The sequence below is a fragment of the Petromyzon marinus genome, unplaced genomic scaffold (assembly GCF_048934315.1).
Source record: "Petromyzon marinus isolate PM22_M1 ecotype Great Lakes invasive population unplaced genomic scaffold, UKy_Petmar_22M1.pri1.0 PM_Scaffold_28, whole genome shotgun sequence".
In the NCBI taxonomy this organism is placed as follows: Eukaryota; Metazoa; Chordata; class Hyperoartia; order Petromyzontiformes; family Petromyzontidae; genus Petromyzon; species Petromyzon marinus.
In genome coordinates, this window is record NW_027423257.1 from 458,666 (window position 1) to 481,237 (window position 22,572).

A 22,572-nucleotide genomic window follows, 5' to 3' on the forward strand; every position below is an offset into this window, starting at 1 on the left:
TGTTAGCATGACTGCTTTTGTTTTATTTTGTGAATAGCAAAAAGCATTCAACCCCATAATACATGTTGTTTTATTGGTCGCTCGTCCATTTCATATCCCATAGCGTAAGCACTCATATATTTGGATTCCTCTCGATGAGGCGAGCAGTACGAGTACCACCTTGATGGGTCTGCGACGTTTCCTTCCAGAGTTGTTACCAAAAAACCACAAACATCCCAGAATCCTCTCGGTTTGGGGTCAAAATGTTGTCGCTTATTAAATCCCATAAGAAACGTCGCATCGAATAAATGTGATTGGATTCTCCCCGCCTGGACGAGCGGAATTGAATGGTGCAACTGGTTTTGCTGTGCTGTGTTAAATTCGATGTTTGCATGACTGCTTTTGTTTTAGTTTGTGAATAGCAAAAAGCATTCAACCCCATAATACATGTTGTTTTATTGGTCGCTCGTCCATTTCATATCCCATAGCGTAACCACTCATATATTTGGATTCCTCTCGATGAGGCGAGCAGTACGAGTACCACCTTGATGGGTCTGCGACGTTTCCTTCCAGAGTTATTTCCAAAAAACCACAAACATCCCAGAATCCTCTCGGTTTGGGGTCAAAATGTTGTCGCTTATTAAATCCCATAAGAAACGTCGCATCGAATAAATGTGATTGAATTCTCCCCGCCTGGACGAGCGGAATTGAATGGTGCAACTGGTTTTGCTGTGCTGTGTTAAATTCGATGTTAGCATGACTGCTTTTGTTTTATTTTGTGAATAGCAAAAAGCATTCAACACCATAATACATGTTGTTTTATTGGTCGCTCGTCCATTTCATATCCCATAGCGTAAGCACTCATATATTTGGATTCCTCTCGATGAGGCGAGCAGTACGAGTACCACCTTGATGGGTCTGCGACGTTTCCTTCCAGAGTTGTTACCAAAAAACCACAAACATCCCAGAATCCTCTCGGTTTGGGGTCAAAATGTTGTCGCTTATTAAATCCCATAAGAAACGTCGCATCGAATAAATGTGATTGGATTCTCCCCGCCTGGACGAGCGGAATTGAATGGTGCAACTGGTTTTGCTGTGCTGTGTTAAATTCGATGTTTGCATGACTGCTTTTGTTTTATTTTGTGAATAGCAAAAAGCATTCAACCCCATAATACATGTTGTTTTATTGGTCGCTCGTCCATTTCATATCCCATAGCGTAAGCACTCATATATTTGGATTCCTCTCGATGAGGCGAGCAGTACGAGTACCACCTTGATGGGTCTGCGACGTTTCCTTCCAGAGTTATTACCAAAAAACCACAAACATCCCAGAATCCTCTCGGTTTGGGGTCAAAATGTTGTCGCTTATTAAATCCCATAAGAAACGTCGCATCGAATAAATGTGATTGAATTCTCCCCGACTGGACGAGCGGAATTGAATGGTGCAACTGGTTTTGCTGTGCTGTGTTAAATTCGATGTTTGCATGACTGCTTTTGTTTTATTTTGTGAATAGCAAAAAGCATTCAACCCCATAATACATGTTGTTTTAATGGTCGCTCGTCCATTTCATATCCCATAGCGTAACCACTCATATATTTGGATTCCTCTCGATGAGGCGAGCAGTACGAGTACCACCTTGATGGGTCTGCGACGTTTCCTTCCAGAGTTATTTCCAAAAAACCACAAACATCCCAGAATCCTCTCGGTTTGGGGTCAAAATGTTGTCGCTTATTAAATCCCATAAGAAACGTCGCATCGAATAAATGTGATTGAATTCTCCCCGCCTGGACGAGCGGAATTGAATGGTGCAACTGGTTTTGCTGTGCTGTGTTAAATTCGATGTTAGCATGACTGCTTTTGTTTTATTTTGTGAATAGCAAAAAGCATTCAACCCCATAATACATGTTGTTTTATTGGTCGCTCGTCCATTTCATATCCCATAGCGTAAGCACTCATATATTTGGATTCCTCTCGATGAGGCGAGCAGTACGAGTACCACCTTGATGGGTCTGCGACGTTTCCTTCCAGAGTTGTTACCAAAAAACCACAAACATCCCAGAATCCTCTCGGTTTGGGGTCAAAATGTTGTCGCTTATTAAATCCCATAAGAAACGTCGCATCGAATAAATGTGATTGGATTCTCCCCGCCTGGACGAGCGGAATTGAATGGTGCAACTGGTTTTGCTGTGCTGTGTTAAATTCGATGTTTGCATGACTGCTTTTGTTTTAGTTTGTGAATAGCAAAAAGCATTCAACCCCATAATACATGTTGTTTTATTGGTCGCTCGTCCATTTCATATCCCATAGCGTAACCACTCATATATTTGGATTCCTCTCGATGAGGCGAGCAGTACGAGTACCACCTTGATGGGTCTGCGACGTTTCCTTCCAGAGTTATTTCCAAAAAACCACAAACATCCCAGAATCCTCTCGGTTTGGGGTCAAAATGTTGTCGCTTATTAAATCCCATAAGAAACGTCGCATCGAATAAATGTGATTGGATTCTCCCCGCCTGGACGAGCGGAATTGAATGGTGCAACTGGTTTTGCTGTGCTGTGTTAAATTCGATGTTTGCATGACTGCTTTTGTTTTATTTTGTGAATAGCAAAAAGCATTCAACCCCATAATACATGTTGTTTTATTGGTCGCTCGTCCATTTCATATCCCATAGCGTAACCACTCATATATTTGGATTCCTCTCGATGAGGCGAGCAGTACGAGTACCACCTTGATGGGTCTGCGACGTTTCCTTCCAGAGTTATTACCAAAAAACCACAAACATCCCAGAATCCTCTCGGTTTGGGGTCAAAATGTTGTCGCTTATTAAATCCCATAAGAAACGTCGCATCGAATAAATGTGATTGAATTCTCCCCGCCTGGACGAGCGGAATTGAATGGTGCAACTGGTTTTGCTGTGCTGTGTTAAATTCGATGTTTGCATGACTGCTTTTGTTTTATTTTGTGAATAGCAAAAAGCATTCAACCCCATAATACATGTTGTTTTATTGGTCGCTCGTCCATTTCATATCCCATAGCGTAACCACTCATATATTTGGATTCCTCTCGATGAGGCGAGCAGTACGAGTACCACCTTGATGGGTCTGCGACGTTTCCTTCCAGAGTTATTACCAAAAAACCACAAACATCCCAGAATCCTCTCGGTTTGGGGTCAAAATGTTGTCGCTTATTAAATCCCATAAGAAACGTCGCATCGAATAAATGTGATTGAATTCTCCCCGCCTGGACGAGCGGAATTGAATGGTGCAACTGGTTTTGCTGTGCTGTGTTAAATTCGATGTTTGCATGACTGCTTTTGTTTTATTTTGTGAATAGCAAAAAGCATTCAACCCCATAATACATGTTGTTTTATTGGTCGCTCGTCCATTTCATATCCCATAGCGTAAGCACTCATATATTTGGATTCCACTCGATGAGGCGAGCAGTACGAGTACCACCTTGATGGGTCTGCGACGTTTCCTTCCAGAGTTGTTACCAAAAAACCACAAACATCCCAGAATCCTCTCGGTTTGGGGTCAAAATGTTGTCGCTTATTAAATCCCATAAGAAACGTCGCATCGAATAAATGTGATTGGATTCTCCCCGCCTGGACGAGCGGAATTGAATGGTGCAACTGGTTTTGCTGTGCTGTGTTAAATTCGATGTTTGCATGACTGCTTTTGTTTTATTTTGTGAATAGCAAAAAGCATTCAACCCCATAATACATGTTGTTTTATTGGTCGCTCGTCCATTTCATATCCCATAGCGTAACCACTCATATATTTGGATTCCTCTCGATGAGGCGAGCAGTACGAGTACCACCTTGATGGGTCTGCGACGTTTCCTTCCAGAGTTATTACCAAAAACCACAAACATCCCAGAATCCTCTCGGTTTGGGGTCAAAATGTTGTCGCTTATTAAATCCCATAAGAAACGTCGCATCGAATAAATGTGATTGAATTCTCTCCGCCTGGACGAGCGGAATTGAATGGTGCAACTGATTTTGCTGTGCTGTGTTAAATTCGATGTTTGCATGACTGCTTTTGTTTTATTTTGTGAATAGCAAAAAGCATTCAACCCCAAAATACATGTTGTTTTATTGGTCGCTCGTCCATTTCATATCCCATAGCGTAACCACTCATATATTTGGATTCCTCTCGATGAGGCGAGCAGTACGAGTACCACCTTGATGGGTCTGCAACGTTTCCTTCCAGAGTTATTACCAAAAAACCACAAACATCCCAGAATCCTCTCGGTTTGGGGTCAAAATGTTGTCGCTTATTAAATCCCATAAAAAACGTCGCATCGAATAAATGTGATTGAATTCTCCCCGCCTGGACGAGCGGAATTGAATGGTGCAACTGGTTTTGCTGTGCTGTGTTAAATTCGATGTTTGCATGACTGCTTTTGTTTGATTTTGTGAATAGCAAAAAGCATTCAACCCCATAATACATGTTGTTTTATTGGTCGCTCGTCCATTTCATATCCCATAGCGTAACCACTCATATATTTGGATTCCTCTCGATGAGGCGAGCAGCACGAGTACCACCTTGATGGGTTTGCGACGTTTCCTTCCAGAGTTATTACCAAAACACCACAAACATCCCTGAATCCTCTCGGTTTGGGGTCAAAATGTTGTCGCTTATTAAATCCCATAAGAAACGTCGCATCGAATAAATGTGATTGAATTCTCCCCGCCTGGACGAGCGGAATTGAATGGTGCAACTGGTTTTGCTGTGCTGTGTTAAATTCGATGTTAGCATGACTGCTTTTGTTTTATTTTGTGAATAGCAAAAAGCATTCAACACCATAATACATGTTGTTTTATTGGTCGCTCGTCCATTTCATATCCCATAGCGTAAGCACTCATATATTTGGATTCCTCTCGATGAGGCGAGCAGTACGAGTACCACCTTGATGGGTCTGCGACGTTTCCTTCCAGAGTTGTTACCAAAAAACCACAAACATCCCAGAATCCTCTCGGTTTGGGGTCAAAATGTTGTCGCTTATTAAATCCCATAAGAAACGTCGCATCGAATAAATGTGATTGGATTCTCCCCGCCTGGACGAGCGGAATTGAATGGTGCAACTGGTTTTGCTGTGCTGTGTTAAATTCGATGTTTGCATGACTGCTTTTGTTTTATTTTGTGAATAGCAAAAAGCATTCAACCCCATAATACATGTTGTTTTATTGGTCGCTCGTCCATTTCATATCCCATAGCGTAACCACTCATATATTTGGATTCCTCTCGATGAGGCGAGCAGTACGAGTACCACCTTGATGGGTCTGCGACGTTTCCTTCCAGAGTTATTACCAAAAAACCACAAACATCCCAGAATCCTCTCGGTTTGGGGTCAAAATGTTGTCGCTTATTAAATCCCATAAGAAACGTCGCATCGAATAAATGTGATTGAATTCTCCCCGCCTGGACGAGCGGAATTGAATGGTGCAACTGGTTTTGCTGTGCTGTGTTAAATTCGATGTTTGCATGACTGCTTTTGTTTTATTTTGTGAATAGCAAAAAGCATTCAACCCCATAATACATGTTGTTTTATTGGTCGCTCGTCCATTTCATATCCCATAGCGTAACCACTCATATATTTGGATTCCTCTCGATGAGGCGAGCAGTACGAGTACCACCTTGATGGGTCTGCGACGTTTCGTTCCAGAGTTATTTCCAAAAAACCACAAACATCCCAGAATCCTCTCGGTTTGGGGTCAAAATGTTGTCGCTTATTAAATCCCATAAGAAACGTCGCATCGAATAAATGTGATTGAATTCTCCCCGCCTGGACGAGCGGAATTGAATGGTGCAACTGGTTTTGCTGTGCTGTGTTAAATTCGATGTTAGCATGACTGCTTTTGTTTTATTTTGTGAATAGCAAAAAGCATTCAACCCCATAATACATGTTGTTTTATTGGTCGCTCGTCCATTTCATATCCCATAGCGTAAGCACTCATATATTTGGATTCCTCTCGATGAGGCGAGCAGTACGAGTACCACCTTGATGGGTCTGCGACGTTTCCTTCCAGAGTTGTTACCAAAAAACCACAAACATCCCAGAATCCTCTCGGTTTGGGGTCAAAATGTTGTCGCTTATTAAATCCCATAAGAAACGTCGCATCGAATAAATGTGATTGGATTCTCCCCGCCTGGACGAGCGGAATTGAATGGTGCAACTGGTTTTGCTGTGCTGTGTTAAATTCGATGTTTGCATGACTGCTTTTGTTTTATTTTGTGAATAGCAAAAAGCATTCAACCCCATAATACATGTTGTTTTATTGGTCGCTCGTCCATTTCATATCCCATAGCGTAACCACTCATATATTTGGATTCCTCTCGATGAGGCGAGCAGTACGAGTACCACCTTGATGGGTCTGCGACGTTTCCTTCCAGAGTTATTACCAAAAAACCACAAACATCCCAGAATCCTCTCGGTTTGGGGTCAAAATGTTGTCGCTTATTAAATCCCATAAGAAACGTCGCATCGAATAAATGTGATTGAATTCTCCCCGCCTGGACGAGCGGAATTGAATGGTGCAACTGGTTTTGCTGTGCTGTGTTAAATTCGATGTTTGCATGACTGCTTTTGTTTTATTTTGTGAATAGCAAAAAGCATTCAACCCCATAATACATGTTGTTTTATTGGTCGCTCGTCCATTTCATATCCCATAGCGTAACCACTCATATATTTGGATTCCTCTCGATGAGGCGAGCAGTACGAGTACCACCTTGATGGGTCTGCGACGTTTCCTTCCAGAGTTATTTCCAAAAAACCACAAACATCCCAGAATCCTCTCGGTTTGGGGTCAAAATGTTGTCGCTTATTAAATCCCATAAGAAACGTCGCATCGAATAAATGTGATTGAATTCTCCCCGCCTGGACGAGCGGAATTGAATGGTGCAACTGGTTTTGCTGTGCTGTGTTAAATTCGATGTTTGCATGACTGCTTTTGTTTTATTTTGTGAATAGCAAAAAGCATTCAACCCCATAATACATGTTGTTTTATTGGTCGCTCGTCCATTTCATATCCCATAGCGTAAGCACTCATATATTTGGATTCCTCTCGATGAGGCGAGCAGTACGAGTACCACCTTGATGGGTCTGCGACGTTTCCTTCCAGAGTTGTTACCAAAAAACCACAAACATCCCAGAATCCTCTCGGTTTGGGGTCAAAATGTTGTCGCTTATTAAATCCCATAAGAAACGTCGCATCGAATAAATGTGATTGGATTCTCCCCGCCTGGACGAGCGGAATTGAATGGTGCAACTGGTTTTGCTGTGCTGTGTTAAATTCGATGTTTGCATGACTGCTTTTGTTTTAGTTTGTGAATAGCAAAAAGCATTCAACCCCATAATACATGTTGTTTTATTGGTCGCTCGTCCATTTCATATCCCATAGCGTAACCACTCATATATTTGGATTCCTCTCGATGAGGCGAGCAGTACGAGTACCACCTTGATGGGTCTGCGACGTTTCCTTCCAGAGTTATTTCCAAAAAACCACAAACATCCCAGAATCCTCTCGGTTTGGGGTCAAAATGTTGTCGCTTATTAAATCCCATAAGAAACGTCGCATCGAATAAATGTGATTGAATTCTCCCCGCCTGGACGAGCGGAATTGAATGGTGCAACTGGTTTTGCTGTGCTGTGTTAAATTCGATGTTAGCATGACTGCTTTTGTTTTATTTTGTGAATAGCAAAAAGCATTCAACACCATAATACATGTTGTTTTATTGGCCGCTCGTCCATTTCATATCCCATAGCGTAAGCACTCATATATTTGGATTCCTCTCGATGAGGCGAGCAGTACGAGTACCACCTTGATGGGTCTGCGACGTTTCCTTCCAGAGTTGTTACCAAAAAACCACAAACATCCCAGAATCCTCTCGGTTTGGGGTCAAAATGTTGTCGCTTATTAAATCCCATAAGAAACGTCGCATCGAATAAATGTGATTGGATTCTCCCCGCCTGGACGAGCGGAATTGAATGGTGCAACTGGTTTTGCTGTGCTGTGTTAAATTCGATGTTTGCATGACTGCTTTTGTTTTATTTTGTGAATAGCAAAAAGCATTCAACCCCATAATACATGTTGTTTTATTGGTCGCTCGTCCATTTCATATCCCATAGCGTAACCACTCATATATTTGGATTCCTCTCGATGAGGCGAGCAGTACGAGTACCACCTTGATGGGTCTGCGACGTTTCCTTCCAGAGTTATTACCAAAAAACCACAAACATCCCAGAATCCTCTCGGTTTGGGGTCAAAATGTTGTCGCTTATTAAATCCCATAAGAAACGTCGCATCGAATAAATGTGATTGAATTCTCCCCGCCTGGACGAGCGGAATTGAATGGTGCAACTGGTTTTGCTGTGCTGTGTTAAATTCGATGTTTGCATGACTGCTTTTGTTTTATTTTGTGAATAGCAAAAAGCATTCAACCCCATAATACATGTTGTTTTATTGGTCGCTCGTCCATTTCATATCCCATAGCGTAACCACTCATATATTTGGATTCCTCTCGATGAGGCGAGCAGTACGAGTACCACCTTGATGGGTCTGCGACGTTTCCTTCCAGAGTTATTACCAAAAAACCACAAACATCCCAGAATCCTCTCGGTTTGGGGTCAAAATGTTGTCGCTTATTAAATCCCATAAGAAACGTCGCATCGAATAAATGTGATTGAATTCTCCCCGCCTGGAGGAGCGGAATTGAATGGTGCAACTGGTTTTGCTGTGCTGTGTTAAATTCGATGTTAGCATGACTGCTTTTGTTTTATTTTGTGAATAGCAAAAAGCATTCAACCCCATAATACATGTTGTTTTATTGGTCGCTCGTCCATTTCATATCCCATAGCGTAAGCACTCATATATTTGGATTCCACTCGATGAGGCGAGCAGTACGAGTACCACCTTGATGGGTCTGCGACGTTTCCTTCCAGAGTTGTTACCAAAAAACCACAAACATCCCAGAATCCTCTCGGTTTGGGGTCAAAATGTTGTCGCTTATTAAATCCCATAAGAAACGTCGCATCGAATAAATGTGATTGGATTCTCCCCGCCTGGACGAGCGGAATTGAATGGTGCAACTGGTTTTGCTGTGCTTTGTTAAATTCGATGTTTGCATGACTGCTTTTGTTTTATTTTGTGAATAGCAAAAAGCATTCAACCCCATAATACATGTTGTTTTATTGGTCGCTCGTCCATTTCATATCCCATAGCGTAACCACTCATATATTTGGATTCCTCTCGATGAGGCGAGCAGTACGAGTACCACCTTGATGGGTCTGCGACGTTTCCTTCCAGAGTTATTACCAAAAACCACAAACATCCCAGAATCCTCTCGGTTTGGGGTCAAAATGTTGTCGCTTATTAAATCCCATAAGAAACGTCGCATCGAATAAATGTGATTGAATTCTCTCCGCCTGGACGAGCGGAATTGAATGGTGCAACTGATTTTGCTGTGCTGTGTTAAATTCGATGTTTGCATGACTGCTTTTGTTTTATTTTGTGAATAGCAAAAAGCATTCAACCCCAAAATACATGTTGTTTTATTGGTCGCTCGTCCATTTCATATCCCATAGCGTAACCACTCATATATTTGGATTCCTCTCGATGAGGCGAGCAGTACGAGTACCACCTTGATGGGTCTGCGACGTTTCCTTCCAGAGTTATTACCAAAACACCACAAACATCCCTGAATCCTCTCGGTTTGGGGTCAAAATGTTGTCGCTTATTAAATCCCATAAGAAACGTCGCATCGAATAAATGTGATTGAATTCTCCCCGCCTGGACGAGCGGAATTGAATGGTGCAACTGGTTTCGCTGTGCTGTGTTAAATTCGATGTTAGCATGACTGCTTTTGTTTTATTTTGTGAATAGCAAAAAGCATTCAACCCCATAATAAATGTTATTTTATTGGTCGCTCGTCCATTTCATATCCCATAGCGTAATCACTCATATATTTGGATTCCTCTCGATGAGGCGAGCAGTACGAGTACCACCTTGATGGGTCTGCGACGTTTCCTTCCAGAGTTATTACCAAAAACCACAAACATCCCACAATCCTCTCGGTTTGGGGTCAAAATGTTGTCGCTTATTAAATCCCATGAGAAACGTCGCATCGATTAAATGTGATTGAATTCTCCCCGCCTGGACGAGCGGAATTGAATGGTGCAACTGATTTTGCTGTGCTGTGTTAAATTCGATGTTTGCATGACTGCTTTTGTTTTATTTTGTGAATAGCAAAAAGCATTCAACCCCAAAATACATGTTGTTTTATTGGTCGCTCGTCCATTTCATATCCCATAGCGTAACCACTCATATATTTGGATTCCTCTCGATGAGGCGAGCAGTACGAGTACCACCTTGATGGGTCTGCAACGTTTCCTTCCAGAGTTATTACCAAAAAACAACAAACATCCCAGAATCCTCTCGGTTTGGGGTCAAAATGTTGTCGCTTATTAAATCCCATAAGAAACGTCGCATCGAATAAATGTGATTGAATTCTCCCCGCCTGGACGAGCGGAATTGAATGGTGCAACTGGTTTTGCTGTGCTGTGTTAAATTCGATGTTTTCATGACTGCTTTTGTTTTATTTTGTGAATAGCAAAAAGCATTCAACCCCATAATACATGTTGTTTTATTGGTCGCTCGTCCATTTCATATCCCATAGCTTAACCACTCATATATTTGGATTCCTCTCGATAAGGCGAGCAGTACGAGTACCAGCTTGATGGGTCTGCGACGTTTTCTTCCAGAGCTATTAGCAAAAAAACACAAACATCCCACAATCCTCTCGGTTTGGGGTCAAAATGTTGTCGCTTATTAAATCCCATAAGAAACGTCGCATCGAATAAATGTGATTGAATTCTCCCCGCCTGGACGAGCGGAATTGAATGGTGCAACTGGTTTGCTGTGCTGTGTTAAATTCGATGTTTGCATGACTGCTTTTGTTTTATTTTGTGAATAGCAAAAAGCATTCAACCCCATAATACATGTTGTTTTATTGGTCGCTCGTCCATTTCATATCCCATAGCGTAACCACTCATATATTTGGATTCCTCTCGATGAGGCGAGCAGTACGAGTACCACCTTGATGGGTCTGCAACGTTTCCTTCCAGAGTTATTACCAAAAAACAACAAACATCCCAGAATCCTCTCGGTTTGGGGTCAAAATGTTGTCGCTTATTAAATCCCATAAGAAACGTCGCATCGAATAAATGTGATTGAATTCTCCCCGCCTGGACGAGCGGAATTGAATGGTGCAACTGGTTTTGCTGTGCTGTGTTAAATTCGATGTTTTCATGACTGCTTTTGTTTTATTTTGTGAATAGCAAAAAGCATTCAACCCCATAATACATGTTGTTTTATTGGTCGCTCGTCCATTTCATATCCCATAGCTTAACCACTCATATATTTGGATTCCTCTCGATAAGGCGAGCAGTACGAGTACAAGCTTGATGGGTCTGCGACGTTTTCTTCCAGAGCTATTACCAAAAAAACACAAACATCCCACAATCCTCTCGGTTTGGGGTCAAAATGTTGTCGCTTATTAAATCCCATAAGAAACGTCGCATCGAATAAATGTGATTGAATTCTCCCCGCCTGGACGAGCGGAATTGAATGGTGCAACTGGTTTGCTGTGCTGTGTTAAATTCGATGTTTGCATGACTGCTTTTGTTTTATTTTGTGAATAGCAAAAAGCATTCAACCCCATAATACATGTTGTTTTATTGGTCGCTCGTCCATTTCATATCCCATAGCGTAACCACTCATATATTTGGATTCCTCTCGATGAGGCGAGCAGTACGAGTACCACCTTGCAGGGTCTGCAACGTTTCCTTCCAGAGTTATTACCAAAAAACAACAAACATCCCAGAATCCTCTCGGTTTGGGGTCAAAATGTTGTCGCTTATTAAATCCCATAAGAAACGTCGCATCGAATAAATGTGATTGAATTCTCCCCGCCTGGACGAGCGGAATTGAATGGTGCAACTGGTTTTGCTGTGCTGTGTTAAATTCGATGTTTTCATGACTGCTTTTGTTTTATTTTGTGAATAGCAAAAAGCATTCAACCCCATAATACATGTTGTTTTATTGGTCGCTCGTCCATTTCATATCCCATAGCTTAACCACTCATATATTTGGATTCCTCTCGATAAGGCGAGCAGTACGAGTACCAGCTTGATGGGTCTGCGACGTTTTCTTCCAGAGCTATTACCAAAAAAACACAAACATCCCACAATCCTCTCGGTTTGGGGTCAAAATGTTGTCGCTTATTAAATCCCATAAGAAACGTCGCATCGAATAAATGTGATTGAATTCTCCCCGCCTGGACGAGCGGAATTGAATGGTGCAACTGGTTTGCTGTGCTGTGTTAAATTCGATGTTTGCATGACTGCTTTTGTTTTATTTTGTGAATAGCAAAAAGCATTCAACCCCATAATACATGTTGTTTTATTGGTCGCTCGTCCATTTCATATCCCATAGCTTAACCACTCATATATTTGGATTCCTCTCGATAAGGCGAGCAGTACGAGTACCACCTTGATGGGTCTGCGACGTTTCCTTCCAGAGCTATTAACAAAAAAACACAAACATCCCACAATCCTCTCGGTTTGGGGTCAAAATGTTGTCGCTTATTAAATCCCATAAGAAACGTCGCATCGAATAAATGTGATTGAATTCTCCCCGCCTGGACGAGCGGAATTGAATGGTGCAACTGGTTTTGCTGTGCTGTGTTAAATTCGATGTTTGCATGACTGCTTTTGTTTTATTTTGTGAATAGCAAAAAGCATTCAACCCCATAATACATGTTGTTTTATTGGTCGCTCGTCCATTTCATATTCCATAGCTTAACCATTCATATATTTGGATTCCTCTCGATAAGGCGAGCAGTACGAGTACCACCTTGATGGGTCTGCGACGTTTCCTTCCAGAGCTATTACCAAAAAAACACAAACATCCCACAATCCTCTCGGTTTGGGGTCAAAATGTCGCATCGAATAAATGTGATTGAATTCTCCCCGCCTGGACGAGCGGAATTTAATGGTGCAACTGGTTTTGCTGTGCTGTGTTAAATTCGATGTTTGCATGACTGCTTTTGTTTTATTTTGTGAATAGCAAAAAGCATTCAACCCCTAAAGCTTACACACAGCATTAAACAGGCGATGAATAGATAATGCCGCCTAACTGATTCAGAGTGAGACCTCTGCTGTCAAACCGGAGCTGGTCATAAGCACACTGCTCAGATATGAAAAACTCTCCACTTTACACTCTCTACAAATGCTTCATTGTAGATAACACAACAACAACCACTCTTCGCCACTAAGTGGCGGTGACATCACCACGGCGCTTGTGCCAGGCTATGTGCACCTTGAGGCCATACCCACACGTGCACACTTGTACATTTACACACTTGTACACAATTGCACACTCGCACACGTACACACGTAAAGACAAAGGTCTTGTAGCCTACACAGAATATTAGGTCAAGTGCCCACCTATCAAGGACGGCACTAAACACAAGGGAGGTGGTGTGACCAGCGCCATGGCCGGCTGCCTTCGTCTCCCCCGTGCTGACGTTCACTCCAAGCCACACCAGGTTCTCGTATTCATCTGAACCTAAGTAAGTTGGTAAATTTGTAAATGTGCAACTATTATAAGCCAGGTGATCACGAGGAGCGCACAGGGGATGAGAGATCGGTTCTGATGTTTGCTGTCGCCATTCTTAACCGCGCACTTGACTCGAACTCGGCTCGCCGGGTCCGTAGCGCGGTGCGCTATCCGCTACGTGAGCGCCGATGCCGCGTCAGTTGTTTCTGTCACAGTTGTTGCCGCCACTGCTCGCACCCGTAGCCCTCATCGTCCTCCCCGTCGTCGTCGTTGTAGCGCAGCGACCCGGCGTCCCGTCTGGCGGCTGCCCGCAGCGGACGTCCCCGTACTTCCAGACCCTCGCCGTGGCCGAATCGCAGCGCCAGCGCCCCGAGCCGGCCTCCCTGAGCTCGCGGGAGGATCTCGACCGCTGGTAAAACGGTCGTGGCCGGCCCAAGTTCGAGTGCGCGCCCTCCCTTCTTACAGGTGGCCCAACTCGGATTGGGAGCTTGGGCAAACGTCCCCAATTCCCAATTCGGCAGCCTCTCACCACCGTTGTGACGGTTCAGAACTGGTTTCTAGTGCATTGCACACAATACCCGCTTGACCACTCGATGTCCGATCACGGCCACGATGCACCACTCCGCTACTCCTTCCGCAATCATCTGGCTCGACCACCTCTATCCATTCAGAGCGGTCTACATCGGCCGCTTCTACTGCCACCCATGCGCCCACCACTCGCTCTGCCTGCCTGTCAATTGCCTTCAACCCAATGGCTTTGAATACACCACACAGTCTCATTGGCTCTGGGAGAATAAGCAGGCCTGGGCTTAGTGCTTAGATAGGAGACTCCCTGGGAATACCTGGTGTTGTGGGCTTAGGCCACAAGGTGACTAGTCGAAGGCGTGCATCGATGGATTCTTGATTCCATCTATCCTTATCATTGAGGTGCATCCTCGTCGTATTCATGACGTTCTACTTGGTACCATTTCCTCCCACACGCACCACTCAATCCAATTGGCCAAACATTCCAATGTAGCGGGAGCCTCCTGATAATGTCTTGAGACTCAGTAAGGCTCTCCTGGGTAAACAGAAGGCAGCTTTAACATTTTGTCATTAGTCACCCTTTAACCCTTGTCTCTACACACCAACCTGCAGCATGTTCATAACTCATCCAGCTGACTGTTCATCAGCCCACCTTGGCCACCTGCTCCCCGTCAGCTGTTCCCTAACTTGGCCATTCGTCCGAATCGGCTGGCAGTGATTCAGCACTTTGGAGGCAAGAGTTGGCCACTCCGTGCTGGCCACATCACCCCCTCATGTGCCGTTCCGGCCTTAACAGATGTTTGCTCGCAGCATTTGCCCCGGCGGCCTCTTGGGGCGATAGGAGGGATCTCTGTCCTCTTGAGTTGGTGACCGAGCGATCGTTTGAGTGACGCGGCTCCCTGCCCACACATCGCCACCGCAGAGCGCGGGTCGCATGGCCCAGGATTAGGGCGAGCTCAGACTCGCGGTCGCACACGGGGAGCCAGAAGGAAACCCCACTCAGAAAGTGGAACGTATCGGCGACGTCCTCTTTGGTAACAAATGCCCTCCCTCTCTACTCCACTCCCATCACTTCTCACTTTCCTCATTCCGAGTGTGGCAATGTCTGACAACCCCTGTGTTTTCCCTGTCCCCAATTAGACTGTCAAGAAAGGCTCGGCATCCTCTTGAGCGAGTGGAAGCAGCCCATGAGGTGCGGTCTTGGTCGTGAAGCCCGTTGCGCTGACGCTACCGACGGCAGTGTCGCGCTTTTATTCTGCCCTCGGCTTCTTGTGGTGCTCACAAGGGGCCGGCATTCCACCGCACTCCCTCCCCAGCAACTCAACTACTCCCATTGCAAGGCCCACTATTCGATTCCGGATCAGATCATTTGTATGGTCTTGTTATCATTCGTATTGTTTCTCAATTATTCTCCGTTTAACGATTAAATGTAATAACTTGTTCAGTTTTGTGTGCTCTGTTAGCCACGGTCTCGCGTGGTAGGGGTGGCTCGCAAACCAACCTGCCGCACCGGTGTCACATTGACCATCACCACCATGGGCTTAAATGTCAAATATATTGAACGATTGGAAATAATAACTTCTCACGCATGCAACTCGGCGCTTTCATCAGGTGCGTATCGCGTGGCGTGATTAACAATCGTGCGGTTAGGGTCGAAGCTAGTTTTGTGTTGTTTATTAAAGTCGGGGCCATGGTCCGGTCGGCCCAAGTGCATGTAGAGTCCGGGCTCCGCTCGGTTCGGGGTACTGCCGGTGCACCCACGCTCGTGACGCCGGCACTGGTGTCTCTCCACAGCCCGAGCGAGCGCTACGAGGAGGAGATGGTGGTGCGAGCCGAGGCTCTGGTCAACTCCGGCAGGCGGCTGGTACAGAGGTACGAGCAGGAGAAGAGCCGTCTCGCCGACGGGCTGCTCCACCCACGCTCGCACGGATGGCCGGATGACGTCGCGTCCGCCGAACCACCGACCGAACGGACGACCCCCGCCCAGCCGCCAGCCCACGGGTACCCCCAACAAGTAAATCACCCGACAAGCATCATCCTGACCCACCGACCAAAAAAATTACAGACTGATAACTTGCCACCCCATCCAATGACCCCAAAAACACTTTCGCAACAATATATATGAACCCGACACCCGACTTGCCCACCCTCTGACTCTATAAGACACCGAGGCCAATACAATACAAAGGCAACGCAAAACTAGTTTAGCACCAATGGATTTGACTAAACCCACTCGTGCACAAGACCAGTTGAAAAACTATCCTGACATTTTTACAAATTAATACACACCTTGAGGAGGGGAATTCCTTAATCGGCATGCTCGAAGTGGTCGAGTGACACGGACGTATGTTCTCCTGTACGTGCATTACACGTAGTTATGTTCTCCTGTAAACGAGGGCTACTCCGAGGAAAATGTGCACAGCGCACGCTGCGCTCCCACGGTTTTGTCTTTATGATGAGCCGCGCTTTCCATGTCACAGCGATCTGCAGGTTCTGCGCTTGTTTAGCTTGAGGCTGTAGTCATCGCCGCGATGCCGCCAGGGAGTCTGCTGAGTGAGCTCCTGCGCCCCGTTATCAATCGAAGGCTCGCATCGACGAGCCGCGTGCCGTCAGGCTCGTTCGGAACAGGACTGTGGCTGGGAGGGCTCGGCGGGTTGTTTACAAGTTCTTGGGAGACGCCGCCGTGTTTACACAACCAATGGGGGAGCAACGTCGGCTCGGAATGAACTCGGCAAAATTATATCACTTGAGAGAGAAGGCTGCAGATTTGTGCGTGTCGTTGTCTCGTTACCAGCTTTTGGTGAACACTTGGGTGTCACGTGGTGCATTTTATCATTCTCGTGACAGACTGCAAAGGCTGAAGAAGAATTTCCTCACATCCGACATGACACAATATACGCACAGACACACGTAAAATGTACCCCCTGTACTTTCCAATATTCCTATAACCGTGCTTGATTCAAGACACTTATTACCTCTTTATCAGTGACACATTTAATAGTCATGATTTTTGCTGGCTGTTTTGTGTGTTTGGGTCTTTGGGACTGTCCGTGATGAACACAAATAAAATTAGTTCCTTGAGTGTAATCCCCTCCATATACGTAGGCTTTGTTCGGGCACTCCAGTTTGCTGCTACACACGATGACCAATTCAGCTCCTGCCCTCGCCCTCAGGACCCTCTTGGAAATGCAGCTTGAGACCACCAATCACTGCACCGCCACTCCCTGAATGCATGATATTGCAACATTGGTCAAAAATAAAATCCATTGCAGTCATTCTCAGCACAACAACGGATGAAGGCCCCTCCCGTACATCGCCTTCATAATGGGGGGTCATTTAACCATATTTCACCACGCTGGTGAGTGCGAGTTAGGAAAGCGTGGGTGCCGGTCAGTCCAGATGTCGCTCGCCACTGATGCGTGCCGTGGGTGGGAATCGAACTCGGGTCGACGGGTTTGTAGCGTGATGCGCGTAGCACTGCATCACCGCTTCCCAAACGCACGTATTGCACCATGTACCTGTACTGTGCGAAACAAGTGTTGGCACACTCGCATGTCCTCCTTTCTTACAATTGCTATGACGCTTCTCTGGATCCCCTTGCTGGCAGGTGCTCAAGTCATCCACTCGCTCACCATAGCACTCTCATGGGACAGCTGCAGGGAAGAGGTTTCTGATGGGGGCGGGGTGGTATCTTTTAAACAGCGCCAGGCACACCCCCAAATCTCCATTTCACAGCCTCGAGACGTTTTGCACATTTGTAGATGCAGGGCTTTACATTCCTCGCTCTACATTCCCCCCAGGATGCTACTGTAGGCTGGCTCGGAGTGGGAAATATCGGCGTAAGGCACTACCACTAGAGTGTAAGGTATGCCTTTCCATAATAATGTTTCATTATCGTCCTCATAATCTTATAAGTCTATAAACAGGTTTATACAAAATTATGAGGACCAAATTAAGAGAGATTGATGTGGCGTGGCAAAATAATTCCCGGTGCAGCGATCCGGAGCCGTTCCGGCTGAAAGTAAACATTGAGCGGCGCGATGGAGAGAAAGAGCAGTCTAATCACGAGAGAAGAAGGAGCGATGAAGGGGACCGCTCCTACCCCTTGTAGCAAGCCTCCCTTCTCACGCCTCTGGATACTTCACTGTCTATCAATGCTCACAACATGCTCGATTCTTTCCTTGTTTTTTTTTATTCTCGTCGATTCTTTTGTATGGAAGCCCCCGTTTCAGTGAGCCCGGTGCTCTCCTCCATCCCGTAGGCATTAGGACGAGACTCGCCTCCTCCCGTGGAACGTCTGACCTCCATGCCCCTCCCTGCTCTCCGCTCCCACAATGCTCCGTCTCCTCACCAGTTCCCAAGTTCTCCATTCGGTGGCCACACTTCCCCTACAAGGTGAGCCTGCAAGCGGACCCGGGAAGCTGCGATCCTTCGTGAACTCGCCAGCGCTTTCCTTCAGCATCTTTCTCTGGAGGCTTCCTGAAGTCCGGAGCTCCGGACTGATTAAGAAGCTGAGTCTGTCTAAACTTCTTTATTACCTAAGGATGATTCCTTCCCGCATTATTTTTTTGTACGGTGTGGCCCAAAAGTCAGGACACATTGGGTTATTATTGTAGAGTGTGGCCCAAAAGTCAGGACACATAAGGTAATTTTTTTACAAGGTGGCCCAAAAGTCAGGACACTGAGTGATTGTCCAGGGTGGCCAAAACGTCATGGCACATCGGGGTTATTGTTGTACAGTGTGGCCCAAAAGCCAAGACACATAGGGTTATTGTACAGGGTGGCCTAAAAGTCAGGACACATTGATTTATTGTTCAGGGTGGCCCAAAAGTCAAAAGACAATTGGTTATTATACAGGGTCGCCCAAAAGTCTTGACAAGTCTCACACAGAGAGACATAGACTCACACTCAAACTCACTCACGCTAAGACCCAGAGGCATTGGGACCATGGAGACCCCTATATTTACATATAGCCTCACACCGAGACCCATCGAAACACAGAGACAATATACTTACACAAAGACACATAGACTCACAAACAGACTCAGACAATGGACTCTCACAGAGAAAAGACTCACACAGAGACCCATAGACATACACATCGACTCACACTGATACCCATCATCTCATACAGAGACCCAAAGACTCACACAGAGACCCAAAGACTCACACAGAGACGCATCCACTCGCTCACCCACTTATTCACTGCTTGTGCACCCACCCACTTACTTACCGACTCCCTCACAAGCTTACTCGCTCACTCGATTCCTCACCGACTCACACATCCACTCAGCCACTCACTCACCCACTCACTCACTCATAGACTATCTCAGAAAATCACCCACTCACACACTCAAATGCTCGCTCACCCAAACATTTACCCACTCATCCACTTGCTCAACGACACGTGCCCAGACTCACTCGCACCCAGTCTCATTCGCTCCCAGACTCACTCGCTCCCAGACTCACTCGCTTTCAGACACTCACTCACACTTCTTGCTCAGAAGCTCACTCACCCACTAATTCAGAAACTAACTCAACCACCAAACCACCGACTCAAATAATTCCCTCACTCATCCGCACCCACTCACTGACCTATTTCTTTATACATTCACTCTGCCACTCACTGGCCAACTCACTCACTCATCCACTCACTCAGAAACTCCTACAAACCCCGACCCAATCACTCAAAAACTCACCTTCTCACTCACCCACCCATTCACCCACTCACTCATCCAATAACTCACTCACTCATTAAAGTACTCACTTACTCACCCATTTTCTCAGCCACTCAATCGGAAACTCACTTACCAACTCGCTCAGGCACTCACTTACTCATAAAAGGACCGTTTTACTCGCCCACTCACTCAATAACCTGCTCCTTCACTCAGAAAATAATTCAACCTCTCAGTCACAAACTCGCTCATCCACTTGCTCAAGCAGTCACTCGCTCACTCAATATTTTTTTCCATTTATTCCCTCCGTCAATCATTCAGCAACTCAGCCAATCATTAAAGAATGATTTACTCACAAATGCACTCACAAACTCAGTTAACCACCCACCCTCTTACTCAAAAACTCAATTATTCAATCATTCACCTACCCACTCATTCACTCTACTCCCTCACCCACTCACTCATATACAAACTCGGTCACCCACTCACTTATAAACTTACTCACTACTCACTCACCCACTCACTCACGGACTCACTCACAAATTCACTCTGTCACTCACTAAGAAACTCACTCATCCATGTGTAATGACCCCAGGAGACTGTTCATCGCGCGGTTTCCACCACGCGATCGACTGCGGCTGTCAATCGCCCAGCTCCCGCCACGACGATCCCCTCCACGGTTTACAGTGTTTCCCCCTCGTAACCGTGGAGTTTCTCTGGGTGCTCCGGTTTCCCCCCACTTGTGTAAGCGCTCGTCATTCATTGGTCGAAATATCTTAAAAAGAAAACTCAATTCAGGACCTTACTATGACTCAGTGTGGCTTTCCTGGAGTAAATATATTATTATAAAACATTACAGGAAGTTAATATTCAATTCTGATTCCGCACCCCTCAATGCCCTTTTTAAGTTCAATTTGTGCATGTCCAATGACATGATGACACCTGCTGGTTACAAAAAGGGAAGCACGGGTACGGGCACCGCTGAAACAACATCCAATCCGAAAGGGAGAGGCATCTGGGCCAAAGGTAATGGGTGGGGCTGGCCGGGATGCTCCGGGAACCCACTCGAAGGTTTCACGATAGGGCGTGGCCAGTGGCGGAGCCCAGCCGCGCTTGCGGTGATATAAGCGGGGGCGGAGAAGGACTCTTGGGTCCGGACTGTGTCGCTGCTCGCCGTCATCTCTCTTTGTCGTCCGACCACGTGGAACATCTCCTGCGTCTTCCATCACCCTCCCCGGCACGCCACCAGCCAGCGGCCTGGCCGAGCGCGGATGGTGGAACCACGCCGAGTGATCGGCCATGTGTGTGTGTAGCCCGTAGAGATGCTAACATCCAGTGTTGTATTCAGAGTAAGAGATACGGTGTTGTGAACGTATATGAATAAAAGAAATACCCTCTACACGACATGTCGCGGAAATCGCTCATTACACATGTAAGACTCACAAAAGCATCCATACTCAGAGACCCATAGATTCCAACAGACATCCACACACTGCAATACACACACACATAGACTCACACAGCGACCTTATAGACTCACAGCGACCTTATAGACTCACACAGCGACCTTATAGACTCACACACAGACCCATAGCCTCACAGAGATCTATCCATTCAAAGAGACCCAAAAACTTATACCGAAATCCATAGACTCGAGGCCAATAAGAATAAAAAATATGTATTTGTACTGCAGGAATCTAACGAGCGATAAAGATATTTTTCACAGATGTCCAGTCAGGGGGGTCAAAATGTGACAACAAAAATAGAATACAAAACACGACAGGAGAGGTATACAAATTATCTACAAATATACAAATGAAACTAAACAATTTTTTTTATCTTATCACAGACCCCTTAGACTCAAAGAAACCTAAACTCCTTAATTACTAACCCTCTAAACCTCTAAGAATCGAAACCCATAAACCCGCTAAACCTCTAAACACCTAACCCTCTAAACCTATAACCCTCGAAACCTGTAACCTTCTAAACCCTAAAACTCTACCCTTAACCTTCTCATCCTCAAAACCGTAACTTTCTAAAACCCTCAATCCCTAACCTTCTAAATCCCAAACCATCTAAACCCCAATCCTCTTAAACACCTAACCTTCTAAACCCCTAACTCTCTAAACCTCTATAACCCTAAATACTAACCCTCTCAACATGTAACTCTCTAATCCCATAATAAAGGGTTTTTGGGGTAAGTTCATATAAATGTGTCGTTACACCCGCCACCACACGACAGCCAATTCATAAATTTTATCACGTAACTAAAAAATGCCGATTTGTTTCTACTTTAGGACACCGGTGTGTTGGGAGACTAACCCAAAAAAAACCTTTATTACAGATAATATTGTTGAGTGTAGGTGTTAAACCCTCTCATCCCTGGCCCTCTAATCCTTTAGACCCTGGAAAATTCTCAAACCCATAACCTTCTAATCCCTAGTTCCCTAAACACCCCGAAATCTCTAAACTCCTAAACCCATAACCTTATAAACGACTAAAGTCCTAACCCTCTAAACCACTAAAAATCTAAATCCATAAACCCTCTACACCTCTAAACACCTAACTTACTAAAACCCTAACCATATAAACTGCTCACCATCTAAAACACTAACCCTCTAAACCCCTTTACCCTTGAAACTCTAACCCACTAAACCCCGAACGCTTTAAACCTCTAACTCTTTCAACCCCTAACCTTTTAAACCTTTAAAAACCAACCCTCTAAACCCTCAAAACCCCTGGCATTTTAGGAACCGGGCCGCACAGCAGGAGGT

General features: G+C 45.3%; 1 long non-coding RNA gene across 1 annotated transcript; it reads left to right on the forward strand.

Moving 5' to 3' along the window:
- Nucleotides 1-12,739: 12,739 nt before the first annotated feature.
- On the forward strand, nt 12,740-17,210 carry LOC142923089 (uncharacterized). The gene is made up of 2 exons (XR_012940510.1): nt 12,740-15,315; nt 15,918-17,210. It is a non-coding gene; the product is annotated as an uncharacterized LOC142923089 (long non-coding RNA).
- Nucleotides 17,211-22,572: the final 5,362 nt, after the last annotated feature.